The sequence below is a fragment of the Saccostrea cucullata genome, unplaced genomic scaffold (genome assembly GCF_032062105.1).
Source record: "Saccostrea cucullata isolate Sc308-1 unplaced genomic scaffold, CSIRO_AGI_Scuc_v1 ctg4182, whole genome shotgun sequence".
In the NCBI taxonomy this organism is placed as follows: domain Eukaryota; kingdom Metazoa; phylum Mollusca; class Bivalvia; order Ostreida; family Ostreidae; genus Saccostrea; species Saccostrea cuccullata.
This window is the reverse complement of record NW_026923522.1, coordinates 87449-102098: the sequence shown is the minus strand read 5'-3', so window position 1 is coordinate 102098 and position 14650 is coordinate 87449. Positions and strand designations below refer to the sequence as shown.

General features: G+C 31.6%; 1 protein-coding gene across 2 annotated transcripts in view; it reads right to left on the bottom strand.

Annotated features, from left to right (window-relative positions):
• The window catches only part of LOC134264197 (uncharacterized), a 65322-nt gene that overhangs the window by 37096 nt on the left and 13576 nt on the right, over nt 1–14650 (bottom strand). The window lies entirely within an intron of this gene.

The window sequence follows — 14650 nt, the reverse complement described above, 5'->3', positions numbered from 1 at the left end:
TGACAATACAGAAAAATTCGATGCCTTGAATTTAGATCTGAATGATGAGAAAATCGCAAAAGAAAAAAAAGAGTTGAAAAACTGAGCAATGACCTCGCTGTAGCGTCAAGGAACGCTCAACAAGCGATATCAATAGCGAACTTTAACCAACAATATTCTCAAAAATGTAATATTAAAATACTTGGGTGGCGTGAACAGCAGAAGGAAAATCTTAAAAGGGACTTTTGCACAATTCTAAAACAAAAAGTTGATCTTTATGTGGATCCTAAGGACTTCCTTGCAATTAATGCACCGAGTCCCCGGAAATCGGAGTGGAAGATCGCGACCGATCATAGTGCGGATGATCAGTACCCAGGCCAAAACAGCCATTATCAAACATCGTAAGGCAATGAAAGATGAATTCGTAATGGTGGATCATATCACTCAACTGAATGCCAAACTCATACAGACACTAAAGGAACACGAACTAGTGCATTCCGCCTGGTACTTCAACAGTAAAGTGTTTGCCCTGGATTAAAACAATAGACGCCACACATTTGATATTTTTGATGATATCAACAAAAAACTCAGATCGTGATTTTTAGGTTCTGTAGCCAGGTGTTGGATGTTGGATCCACCTATTTGTGTTTAATGTCTTCATTGTTTGTCTGTCTTCATTGTCATTCGTTGTTGGTGTCACGTGATTAGGTATGATAAAGAGAAAGAGGTGTATGAGAGAGAGAGAGTGAGTTGTATTCATTCACTAACAAAACCAGTTTTAAACACCTGTCCGCCTATACCCATGCACACCGTCAAGGTAGCAGCACGTATTATTTTGAATGTATAGAATATAGGGTGATGTAGACTGGTAAGCTTATATATATATTCATAATTTGCAGTTATATATTTATTGAAGTAATTTAAATGTAAAGTTGATGTAAAGTACGGATATTTAAAGTTAGTGAATTGTGTGTAAAGTATGATTGTTTTGTATTTTGTATGAATGTTGTATGTTTATTATCCATATATATAAATATCAAAAACCCAAGACAATTGTTGTTACTGATCTCTACCGACGGGTGACAGTTCCATGAAAGTAGCGCATTCAAGACACTAAATGCATTGGGATCGAGCTCAGTGCTTAGAGATCTCGGGATCGGTATTCCGAAGAACGCATTGTTTACGTCCAGCACAATCGCATCATCTCGGGTCTTTCCGTCAGAGGTCGGAAAAACAACCTCGAATGTATTAACATCACCGGATGTTAAAAATTTATACATTTCCTGTTTATTCAAATATAGGATAGAGTGAGTTAGAAGTCCCTTCTATAGTATATTTAAGGTAATATCCTTACATTGAATAAAGTTAAATTCCATATTCCACAGATAAAAGGTCTCCATGCGTTTATTTCAAAGATCTTGAAAAGGGAGGGTTGTAATGGCGTCTACCATATACATTCGAGGTCGTTTTTCCGCTAGTCGGAAAGGCCCGAGAAGTTGCGATTGCGTCCAGCAGTTTGTAATGGAACTTACTTGACATTTTTTGCTTGTTTCTTTCGGTGTGGAAGTACGAGGGGTTATCAAAAAGTTCGTGGACTGAGTCTATAAAATTAGTACTATGTAGTCTGTGCTTTCAAAATTTATATTGAGCATTAAACAACAAAAAAATAAAGAAATGTTGAAAATTTTAGCCTGATACGTTCATTTTTTGCCAAATTATTATACAATGAAAACGACATTATATGATCACCCGGCGCTGTCGTCGTTTATTTTCATGACGTCCGATAACGTCATTGTTTTTTTCAAAGTCCGCTTCTTCTACCTCATACACTTTTTTGAGAGATTCATTGGAGCTGAGTAAGGACTTAAACCCGCCTTGCTTATAACTTAACAATGCCATGAACAGTGGCCTTCAATGAATATAATATTCCAAATGGATTAATACATTGCGAGAGATCCGCTCTTGATTGTGCCGGCATATTTTGAAGTTCAATATCTACAACACATGATAAACGTCATTTTTTGACGTGATTAATTTTTCACACCTTGACTGCAAATCGACATTAACTGTGTATCCCTTTTCTCTCTGAATCTATTTTGACATTTAAAGACAAGTACTCTGGGTGCATGTTATTTCCCTATAGCCAGTTTCAACATATTTTAGGTCTTTACCACTTATTTCAGGGGTAAAACTTTATAGAATGTTGGAAACTGAAACCCCTCCCCCTTTTGACGTCATTTTCAAGGCCTCATTTCTTTGATCATTCCATGTAAAATTTACGATAAATTTTCATAGAACTTCCAGAATGAAGTGAAAATTTCATATTTTATGGAACACGTAGGTCGCAAAAACGTCGTGTTTGAAGTTGCGCCGCCTGGACATACCATTGCTTACAAAAACATTACTAATTTATTAGGGATGTCAAATCGGTCAATTTTTAGTACTCGGTTACTCGGACGTTTTTCCGATCGAGTACCCGGGTACTCGGTAAAAAGTGTAAATAAAAATGAACAAATAAATTGCTGACTGTAAAACATTGTACAAACTCTTCGACTTGTAGAAATAAAACCACATGCTTTGATAGGAGATTTACCCGTAAAATAAATGTATTTCTGTTGTAGCAATGATGATAAGCACTTCGTGCCCGACGAAATTTAATATAACATTTTTTTTTATATCAGATAAACACAAGAAATAAAATCATAAGCGACTTTGTCTTTGTTTAAAAAAAATTCTCGTTCCATAATTGTAACTCTTTGGTGCGTTTGACATCCAGGTATCAGTCGTCAGAGCTACGTACAGTATCAAGTAGAACTTGAACTTGATCTTGAGTTATTATAACAGAGCGGATTTACGATTTTCGCACACTTTTTTACTCCAATATTTTATAGTAATACGGGACAGTATTTTGTAGTTTGGTGCAACGATCGACTTCAGTTTTTAAAAGTCTTTGCCTTCAACCATTTGTATTGGCGTGTAATCAAACACAACCATATCAACAAACACAGGTGTAATATCATCTGTCTCTTTTTTGAGAACTTACGGCTTCTCGGAGAATTGACAAAAAAATCTAATTTATTTAAACATAATAGACCTTAAACGATGTTCAGTGAAAACAAATAATTAAAGCAAATCAAAAATAAGGATGAAAGACAGCCAAAGGTGAGAAAAGCCAGGTAACAGGTGCTTGGTCACGATAATTACTATAAACACTGCCAAAGGCGATAACGGTCATTTAGAGGTGTGGGAACCCTAATTACTGAATGTACAAGTGCAATGAGCATTTTACGTTTTAAAACAGATTGTTTAATGCATTAATAAATTAAAATAAGCTAAGAAATATTCAGTAATATACATCCGAGTAACCGAGTACTGATTTTAGTATTCGATACTCGGACGTTCGATCGAGTACCCGGTTAACCGGGTACTCGTTGACATCCCTATAATTTATTAAAAAATAAAATTAATGATTTATGGTTTATTCTTTAGACAGAAAAGATGATGCTAACTAGACATTTTAAAATTCATTGATGTGCCTAAAGCGGTTTTAATTTTATGACGCTAGTCCACGAACTTTTTGATAACCCCTCGTATGTGTGTAAGTTGTGAGTGTGTTACCTACAAAATCAGTATCACCAAATTTCAATACTTACACGTACATATTTTTTTAAGTTCTGCGCTTTCACTGTACAGTCGTTCATTGACATACATGTAAATAACATCGATCAATGAGTCTGAGTGTATTGTCCCTCAATTGTAGAGGGCTTGGTGGAATAGAGAAACGGAGAGACGTTCTCAATTATTTAAAATAAAAACAATTTTCTATATATTTTCTTCAAGATACCCACTTTACTGAAAATGACATAAACCTTGTTAGATCATTATGGGGATTTGATGTGTATATCAGTCCTGGTAGATCAGATGCCAGAGGAACAGCAATACTCTTAAACAATAATATTGAATATAAGGTATCAAATAAACATAAAGATGAAACAGGTAATCTGGTTATTTTTAGAAGTTAACTTAACAAAAAAATATGATTTTTTATTGATAAATTTGTATGGACCTAATACAGATCAGCCTGATTTTTATAGTCTGATCAGAGATAAAATTGAGAATTTCCAGGGTGAATTTGCGTTAATGGGAGATTTTAATTTAATTCAAGACTTTACTCTAGATTGCAACATCAATAACCCCAAAGCAAGAGAGACCCTGCTTCAGTTAAAAGAAACCCAAGGTTTGTGTGACCCCTGGAGGACTAAATATAATAATATCAAAAGATACACTTGGTTTAAAAACAATCCAGTAAAAAAGGCCAGACTTGACTACTTTCTGATATCAAATGAATTAATGGCTTTTGTAGATAAGGTTGATATAAAGTCTGGGTACAGAACTGATCACTCAATTATTGAACTTCATATTTTATTACCAGAGTTTAAGATGGGTTAAGGGTTCTGGAAGTTTAATAACTCTCTCCTAAAAGATAAAAACTATATAAGTTTAGTTAAAGACACAATAAATAAGATAAAACTTCAGTATGCCGTTACACCATATAATCGGGTAATTATTAAGGACATAGACAACACAGAAATTAATTTTATAATTGATGATCAACTATTCCTAGAAATGCTACTACTTGAGATTAGAGGTACCACTATAAAGTATTGTTCTAGAAAGAAAAAGGAAAGAGACCGAGAAGTAAATCTTTCAGAAGAGGAAATACAAGAATAAGAAATCATCAGAAATTTTAACGATTCTAACGATACTGATAGAAAACTTTCTACGGCAAAATCTAAATTGGAAGAACTTATGAAGCATTATATAAATGTTCTATTTGTAAGATCAAAAGCTAAATGGGTAGAATATGGTGAGAAACCTACAAAATATTTCTTGAGTCTAGAAAAAAGAAATTACATTAATAAAACAGTAACAAAATTAATTAATGAAAACGATTTAACAATAACTTCGCAACAAGAAATTCTTAAAGAAATTGACAATTTTTATCATAATCTATACACATCCTGTAATACTTTATTAGATATAAATCTAAACAATTTTCTAATTAAGGACAACATTCACATCTTAAATGAGGACTCAGCTTCCAAATTAGAGGGTCTGATAACCAAGGAAGAAGCATCACTTGCATTGAAAAATATGAAAAATGATAAAAGTCCAGGCAGTGATGGCTGTAACGTAGTTCTTTGAATTTCTTTTGAAGGATATTGGTGATTTTATACTTCGATCTATAAACTTTGGTTTTTTAAAAGGAGAATTATCTAATACACAGAAACAAGGAATTTTATCTATACTACCAAAAGGTGAAAAGCCAAGGGAATATTTAAAAAATTGGAGACCTATCTTTCTCCTCAATGTTACTTACAAAATTATATCAGCATGCATTGGAAATAGACAAGTGTTTTAGATTATTTAATACATGAGAACCAAAAGGGGTTTTTTGAAAGGGAGATTCATAGGCAAAAATACTCGACTTATTTATGATGTTCTACATACTACAAAAGAAAAAAAATCCCAAGGATGATGATACTTATAGATTTTGAGAAAGCTTTTGACACTATTTCATGGAGATTTATGTACAAGACTTTTGAATATTTTAACTTTGGTCGTGATTTTATTAGATGGATTTCAGTTTTATATAAATCCACAAAATACCACATTATGTGTTTTGCAAAAAGGTATTTTTTCCAGATTCTTTTGCATAGGCAGAGGGTGTCGTCAAGGAGACCCTATCTCACCATAAATTTTCAATCTTTGTGTTGAGATAATGGGTCATCTTATAAGGCAAAATAAAAATATTAAGGGTATAAAAATTGGTAAAGAAACAGTCTGCTTATTAAAATATGCAGACGATACAGTTATATTTTTTGATGGGTCTGAAGTTTGAAGAGTGCACTAGATCTTCTTTTCCAGTTTGCTAAATTTTGGGGTTTAAAGCCTAATCTATCTAAGACAGAAGCCATATGGATTGGTTCAAAAATTAATTGTAACGACAATTTGTGCAATGAATATAATTTAGAGTGGACATCTGAGAACTTTACAATATTGGAAATAACATTTAATGCCAGTCTTGACAATATAGAAGAAATAAATTTTATTAACAGAATTAATTATATAAACAAAGAAATGAGTCACTGAGAAAAAAGACATATAACACCTCTGGGTAAAATTACAGTTATAAAATCTCTTTTTCTTTCAAAAATTACACATTTATTGCTAACTTTACCAAAACCATGTGATGAAACTATGACAAACCTTGAGAAATCTTTTTTTTTTATGTTTGTATGGAACAATAAAAATGATAAAATAGCCCGAAATATAATGATTTTAGATCATGATGATGGTGGCTTTAGAATCCCACATATGCCAACATTTATTAAGGCACTTAAGCTCACTTGGATCAGGAGGTTAATATATACGGATTCTACCTGGTCTAGAATATTTATGGAATCTACAGGCTGTATTATTACAAAACTTTTGCAGTTTGCATCAGAATATGCCTTATATTTTAGTAAAACAACAAATAACATGTTTTGGAAAGAAGTCTTTTCTGACTATAAAGAATTTATTAATTTATTTGAACCTGAAAATATTCTTCAGGTCTTGAAAGAACCTTTATGGTTTAACAGTAGTATTAGAGTACAAAGTAAATCTGTTTTTTACAAACAGTTATATGCAAAAGGTTTTCATATTGTGTCTGATTAATTGGATGTCGAAGGTTATTTGTTATCCTTTAATTGTATATCCATTAATTATGATGTTTTAATTCCATTTACTAATTATGAAGGGCTTAGACTTTCCATTCTGAAAAAAATGGCCTGAAGTTAAACAATGCAGAACATCAGCTATTGGAATATACATTCCTACACATATTCAGGTCCTTTGTCGTGATGATTCCGGGTGTAAATCATTATAAAATTTCTTTCTATCTAAGCGTTATAACCAACCTGTATGTATTCCAAAATGGACAAGAGATTTAAGTTTGCAGAATGACTTTAATTGGAGAGATCTTTTTACAAACTTGAAATACATAAGTAAAGATTCAAATCTCAGATGGTTTAATTATAAGATCATACATAGAATTGTTGGAACCTGTAAATTGTTGTTTTTATCTAAAATTAAAGATAATCCACTGTGCACTGTCTGTAATCTTCATCAGGAAACTTTGAAGCATCTTTTTTATCATTGTCTTCCTGTTAAGGGAATATGGGATTGTTTAGAAGAATGGATTTTACAAAAAACTGGAAAAATATTAACTTAGACCCGATTTCTGTTATATTAGGAATTTCTGGCAAAGAAAACACATCTTTAAATGTCATTATATTGCTTGTAAAACAGTATGTATACCAAAAATCTAGAAACTGTAAACATTTGATATTCAACGAAGTAAAAAATGTAATATATAAATACTATAATTTTGAAAAATACTTGTTTGCATTAAATATGGAAGACACCCAGTTCAAAAAGAGATGGCAATTGTTAGACAATCTATTTGAAAACTGATCAACTTTATATAATATTCACAAAAGGACATTGTAATTTTTACTTTTGTTTGTTTGTATTTTTTTTTCTTTCTTTTTTATCAATATACTTATAGTGATAGTAAACACAGTGTAATATATAAACATGCATATATACTTATATGTATATTGAATTATCTTTGTGTACAATTCATAAATAGGTGATACTGAAATGGATGAGTTAGGTGGAAGAATCAGTAAGTGAATGTTTAATAAAAATCCACAATGATTTTATAAACATACTGCTATTTGAACGTTGAATTGTGGAAATAAAAAAAAAATTATATCTACATTTCCCAAGGATGCTTTCACATAAGTTTCAGTCTTCCTGGTCCAGTGGTTCTTGAGAAGAAGAATTTTTAGTGACCCCACCCTATTTTTGTTTTTTCTTTATTATATCCCTTTGTAAGGGGACTAGGCCCTTAATTTTAACAATTCAGACTTCCCTTCACCCAAGGATGCTTTGTACCAAGTTTGGTTAAAATTGGCCCTCTGGTTCTTGAGAAGAAGTCGAAAATGTGAAAAGTTTACAGACGGACGGACAGACGGACGGGCAGATGGACGGACGACGGACAAAATGTGATCAAAAAAGCTAACCTGAGCCTTCGGCTCAGGTGAGCTAAAAAGTGTATGAGGTAGAAGAAGCGGACTTTGAAAAAAAAATGACGTTATCGGACGTCAAGAAAATAAACGACGACAGCGCCGGGTGATCATACAATGTCGTTTTCATTTTATAATAATTTGGCAAATAATGAACGTATCAGTCTAAATTTTTTTCTACATTTTTGTTGTTGTTGTTTTATGTTCTATTTAAATTTTGAAAACACAGACCACATAGTACTAATTTTATAGCCTCAGTCCGCGAACTTTTTCTTTATGATAACCCCTCGTTTATCAAAACATTTCTTATAAAAAACTAAGTCAGATTGGTTTCATTTTTATTTAGGAAACTTAATTTTTTTTTTTTAAAAATCGGGGTCTTTAAAGATCGCAGATTGTGCGTACGGACCAGTCTGACGTTAAGCTAATTTCATTATAACGTCAAACCTTCGGATTTTGACTAAACACATGTTCACACACTTCATTTCTTTTTTAAGGTGCAACGCACTTCCAAGTGCTTGCAATAATCTTTAAGTATAGATTATAATTTTTTTAATTTTTAAAATTCAAAACAATGCACAAACATTTACGAGCGTCATCTAAATAAAAAGTTTCCATACACAAACTGCACAGACAATCAGTCCGTCGATAGATTTATAACAACGTTATGAATAGAAATCTCTATTTTCAGTAGATTACATGTGTTTTTAAATTCTTTTAGTGTCTTCGAAATTGTACACAACGTTGAAAAATCGTATATATAAGTATTTGAAATTGATACATTAAATATATTTCAATAATTTTAAGTTGCTTTAACAAATAATTTCTCTCTTACGTTCTTTCAACCGTATAAAAACTAATTTTTTGATCGGACGGTGCCCCATACGGACGGCCGACGTCGCTTTTTTTTGTCGAGATTTTAATGTATTTATTGGGGTTTTTGTTCAGTAGTTGTACTGTCTATATAGTAAGCGATACTTAAGATTTCATAAAATGATTGAACCTCTTTATTCGTTTTACATAATTTTTTAAACTTATTTTTGACTTATCTTATATAGAAAATAATCATTTTAATCCAAACACTTTATATCAGAGCATTTGTCATTTTAACCTCGGTCCGTGCGAACTATCCGCGACCTTTAAAGACCCCGAGTTTTACAAAAATATTAAGTTCCATCAATAGGAAATGAAACCATTCTAATTTGTTTTTCATAAGAAATATTTTGATATACAAAAGATTTATAAGGAACCATTTATTTTCACAAAAACGTCATCGTCCACGAATTTTTTGGACAACCCTCGTATTTCATTGAAAAAGCGTCACCTGTCTTTAACAATGTACGTAGTGCATTTGAATAATTGATATAACCACGTAGATGATTTTCAAAAAAATCAGAAAGAAATTTTTGAAACGAGAGGATTTAGCTGGCAAATTTTCAGAGTATGATTTCAGACAGAGTGTAAACCCGCGATATACCTTAAATAATCATAAGAAGCAAATTCAAGCCAAATTCTAAACACCAGATCATATACTACTAATTAAAACATGAAGACGGGAAGGCACTGCAAAAGTTGATAGAACATTTTTTAATGTAAAAATGATAATGACAAATTAAACTATATTTTATGTTGTGAGAAGTTTAAAGATAAAAGCGAAATAGATATTCCTAAATATTATATTTCAATACTTAATATTATCACATATATAATGACTTGTTTTCTTTTGAAAAAAAATGTTGGGCTATTAAGGCTATTTATATCATTAAGTAGAGAGAGTTAAGATGTGATTATTTACACATATTTTGCTCACTCATTATGTATATTGATATCATTGTAATGTGTCCTTGAATTTGAAAATATGAAATATTGTATAGCAATGTATAAGAATTGTCGTTTGTTTATGCTGCAATATACACACGTACCTTCATCACCTGTATACAGAGTTTTTATATATCTTACTTGATTCGATATGTAAGAGCATGTTTTACATATATGAACGAGGTAAATCATTGACAAACAAGTTGATGAAACAAGAATTACAGCAGTCTCGTTTAAAGTCATCAATAGATTTCGTATAGTATATGGTCGATACAATGACCTTGTTAACAAATACAATCTATCATTGAGTAGAATGCTGACTGACGTTTTTCCTACTCATTGTTAGACCAATATTTTATCACATAATTGGCAACGAATTTCACGCTATTTCCTGAACATGACAAGGATTACATGGCGGGTATGACCAGTCAGCAGGGTGTGGTCACTCCTCCGTGGCTCCTGATCACACCTCTGATGTTTTGGAGGTCCATGTTCGCTCTTTTCCTACCTTGTTTATTTTTGAATGATCTAGAATACTGTTTGTTATCGCCATATGTTTCGTATGCCAGGGGTTTAACAGCATAGTCTTGACTCAGGACACATGGGATATTGCAAAGACATTTCATACTATAATTAGATTAACCCGGGGTCAAAATTATGTTGCAAATGTGTTTTTATGCTTTTGACTTCTGTGATTTATAAATATATATGAAAGTCTTCAACAAGTCTTCAATAAAATGCTGACAAATACATGATTTATAATACATGTGTAAATGAATAATAAATCAATCAAATCATCAATGTATTATAGAAAGTTGGCAATATTATATTCTCTTGTCCCAGTTGTTGCTGTTTCAATCGATTTTAAAGCTTGATTCAGTTTCTTATTCTTTATTTTATAATATTATATTCTCTTGTCCCAGTTGTTGCTGTTTCAATCGATTTTAAAGCTTGATTCAGTTTCTTATTCTTTATTTTATAATATTATATTCTCTTGTCCCAGTTGTTGCTGTTTCAATCGATTTTAAAGCTTGATTTAGTTTCTTATTCTTTATTTTATATATATATATATATATATATATATATATATATATATATATATATATATATATATATATATATATATATGTCACAGATGGTGAAAAATCAAGTATATATATATATATATATATATATATATATATATATATATATATATATATATATATATATATATATATATATATATATATATATATATATATATCGAAAATTTAAATAATGTCTCAGTAATCGGATAACAGTATTAAAAAAGGTAAAAAGAAATCAATTTTAATTCTTCCGGTCGAATATCCCTGATATTGGTATTACTCACAATGGTGCATATCCTTCTTGCGAGGTTATATGGTATAGCTGTTTAAGTGTGATGGGGATGGCTTGATCCAAAATGCAAAATGACTGGAGGAATTAAAATTGTATTTATTGAACCAAAAATATCCAGAACAACTTGTATATAATGGTATAAAGAAAGCCAAGGAGTGCAATAGAAGTCAGTTACTTTTAAACAAACGACGTGCGAACGACGTTGAAATAATTCCATTTGTGCACACGCATAACCCGAGAAATCAAAACGTGAGTTTAATTATTCATGAATTGAACAACGTACTTAGATAGGACGAACAAACGAAAAGCGTTTACAAGAATTGTCGTTTTATCAACAGTAAACACCAACCCAAAAACCTAAGGAGAATACTTTGTTCTTCCAAGTTCAACGACCATACTTATACAGTGTCTAAGTGTAAGAACCCTCTATGCGGTACATGCGAATACATTACAGAAGGGACCAGCTATAATTTCAATGGGCGTGAATTTAGAGTTAAAGAAAACATGTCATGCGATACAAAAAATGTCATTTATGTCATCACATGACCTGGATGCAAGGAATATTATATTAGTGAAACCGGCAACAATCTCCGTGCCCGTGTACGTGTACATAAGCAACACATTAGTACACCCGAATACAGACAAATTCAATTAAGTTCCCACCTGGAGGCGTGTGGTAAAAAACAATTCAAAATTTCCCTTTCTATAAACTCAGTTGTGCCACTGATATTCAGAGACGGGAAAAAGAAAAACATTTTATTAGTATTTTTCAGCCAGAACTTAATAGTGTTTTATAAATTTCTTGTGATTTCCCCGTACTTTTGTCATATTGTATCTATGACGTCATAATAGACATTTAACGTTACGCTTAACATGCGATCATAATCACTGTTACTATGATACTATTGAAAGCTTCTGAAGATTGAAAATGAAAGCGCTAAAGCTTAACCCTTTCGACACCGAATAACGTTACGACTATAACGTCAAGGATGCCATACTATGACGTCAACCAAGACGTAAAATAGTTGCGTCAGAAAAAAATCGTCAAATTGATAATAAAAAAGCACCTGTTTAACCAAGGTCAAAGGATGCAAGGAAAATGCTTATAAAAGAATCATATTTATTCAAATAATTTTAATATCAGTACAATAAAGTAAGCAAGCATTAATCCTATAGCCAGCAATTACAAGGAAAGACTTTAGATAGAACAAAAGAGACCCCAACTCTTTTTTTAAAATCTTTATACTAAATGATTATGATATTAATTTATAAGTGCCGTATACTAGAAAACGGACCCTTATATAACCTGGTTACTTTCTAAATGCAAATATGCATAAGTTAATTTATTTTTAAATATAATGATTTATATCATTTTTCCAGTATTTGATGAGCATTTTTTAAAATAATTAAGAATCTTCAAATCAAAGTTGGCGTGACTCAATGATAATGTAATTTGTCGTTGCGGGTCTCGAACTCAGTACGTTTCTAAACATTACCAACTTTTTAAGTACAATCTTTATTGTGTTGATACAATGCCTCCCCCCAAATACCATTAAAAAAGAGAGAAGTCCGAAAATTAGGGCACTGCGGGCCATCCCCTCGCAAAAAAATCGATCCCCATATAATAGAATAAATATTACTTTCATGTTGATGACCTCATGGTGTATAAAATTGGTTTTTCAGGGTTAAATCATAAATAATAAAATCTTGTCTACTACCAAACATAAACATGCACCAGGCTCATTTACATAATGAAGTTTTGTTTTGAGACAGTTTATTCCATATTTAAAAATTAAGTATCATTAATTAAACGTGTTTATATTATTTTTTCTCAAGTAAATCAGACTGTATCAAAAGCAGTAATGATAGTAATGCTGCAGAACTGAGGAATAATAGATCAACATTTATGTCATTTTTTTATTTTTTTTTTGGGGGGGGGGTAACACTTGGATACAACAATCGAACAAAAACGTTATAGAAATTGGTTTCTGTAATATACTAGTAGATTCCAAATGTCGGAATGACTTGGCCATTCGCGATCATATTCCCAAATACAAATTCTCACCTGCTTGATAGAAAAATATAGCGGAGAGTCACACGTCATGCTTTAGCATATGAGCTCGACTTCTAATTGTAAATTGATTGAAAAATTAAATTGTATCATTACGCATGGTTTGAAATAATGAACTTTCTAAATTCCCGAAATTTATCATACCGCGTCAGATTAATCAATGATATTTCTATTTAACGATTGTCTGGATTCCAACTCAGATTTATGAAAAGTTCTAAAATGAAAAAAATTGTATAGTTTGATCAATGATAGGTGTATTGCAGTCATTTGACGAAATCTACATGTAGTGTACATGTATTTGATTAAGGAAACACTGTCTAGTTAGTATAATATGCCAGGGCGTCAACGATAATTGATGCTCCTGGCATATACTATACTAACTAGACAGTGATTCCTTATAATACCATTTCATTGTGAATTAAAATTGTATATTTAGATTTTTAAAATGTAGACATGGATTAAAATTACAAGAGGACTCCCATACCAATTTCAAAAGTCCTCGCCCACTGATGTCAAATACTCAGACAGCCGCCCGAGATTTCCATGCATATTTGGCCAACTTAGCTATTGACCTGCCTAATTACCATTCCGGTAGAATTATATAGGAATCAACTCCACTAACTTTGAAAAATTTATCACAGAGAAAAAATTAAAAATGGAAATGTAATGGCGTGAGCTTACCTGCATGCAATCGCGGCTTTTCATATTTAGGTAAATTGTGTTGGAATGTACTTATTTATATACGTCTAAAGCAATAATTAAATTGTATAGCACTAGTGTTAATAAAATTTTTTTGTATGAGGCCATGCAGATAGGTATATCCTTTAATACTACGGCTCTAGACTAATTGGACTCTCTTCAAAGGCATCTTAACCATTTTGTTAATACAATGTTACACTATCTCGGAATCTCGAAGCTTTTTATCTTTTGTTTGTTTAGCGTCCACACTAAAGTTAAAAAATTTTTCTATCTAAATAAAAAACACACAAGAAAACATTGATGTAACCATCATTTGTCGCCTGGGAAATAAATAAAGTAAACTATGGAAATGAGTCTTGATCATCAAACTGCTACGAAAAGTGTGAAAAAGGTATGCGTCTAAATGGAGATGATCATCGAGAATATTTTGAAAACTTATAATCGGATGAAAATCGAACAAAAAACGATACCCTTTAAGTTTTAAAATTCATCAATTCCTCAAATAAATTTTGATGCATAAAATATATATTGAAATCATGCAGGCACATACATCGCCTATATTCAAAATATGTATTTCACTTTAAGA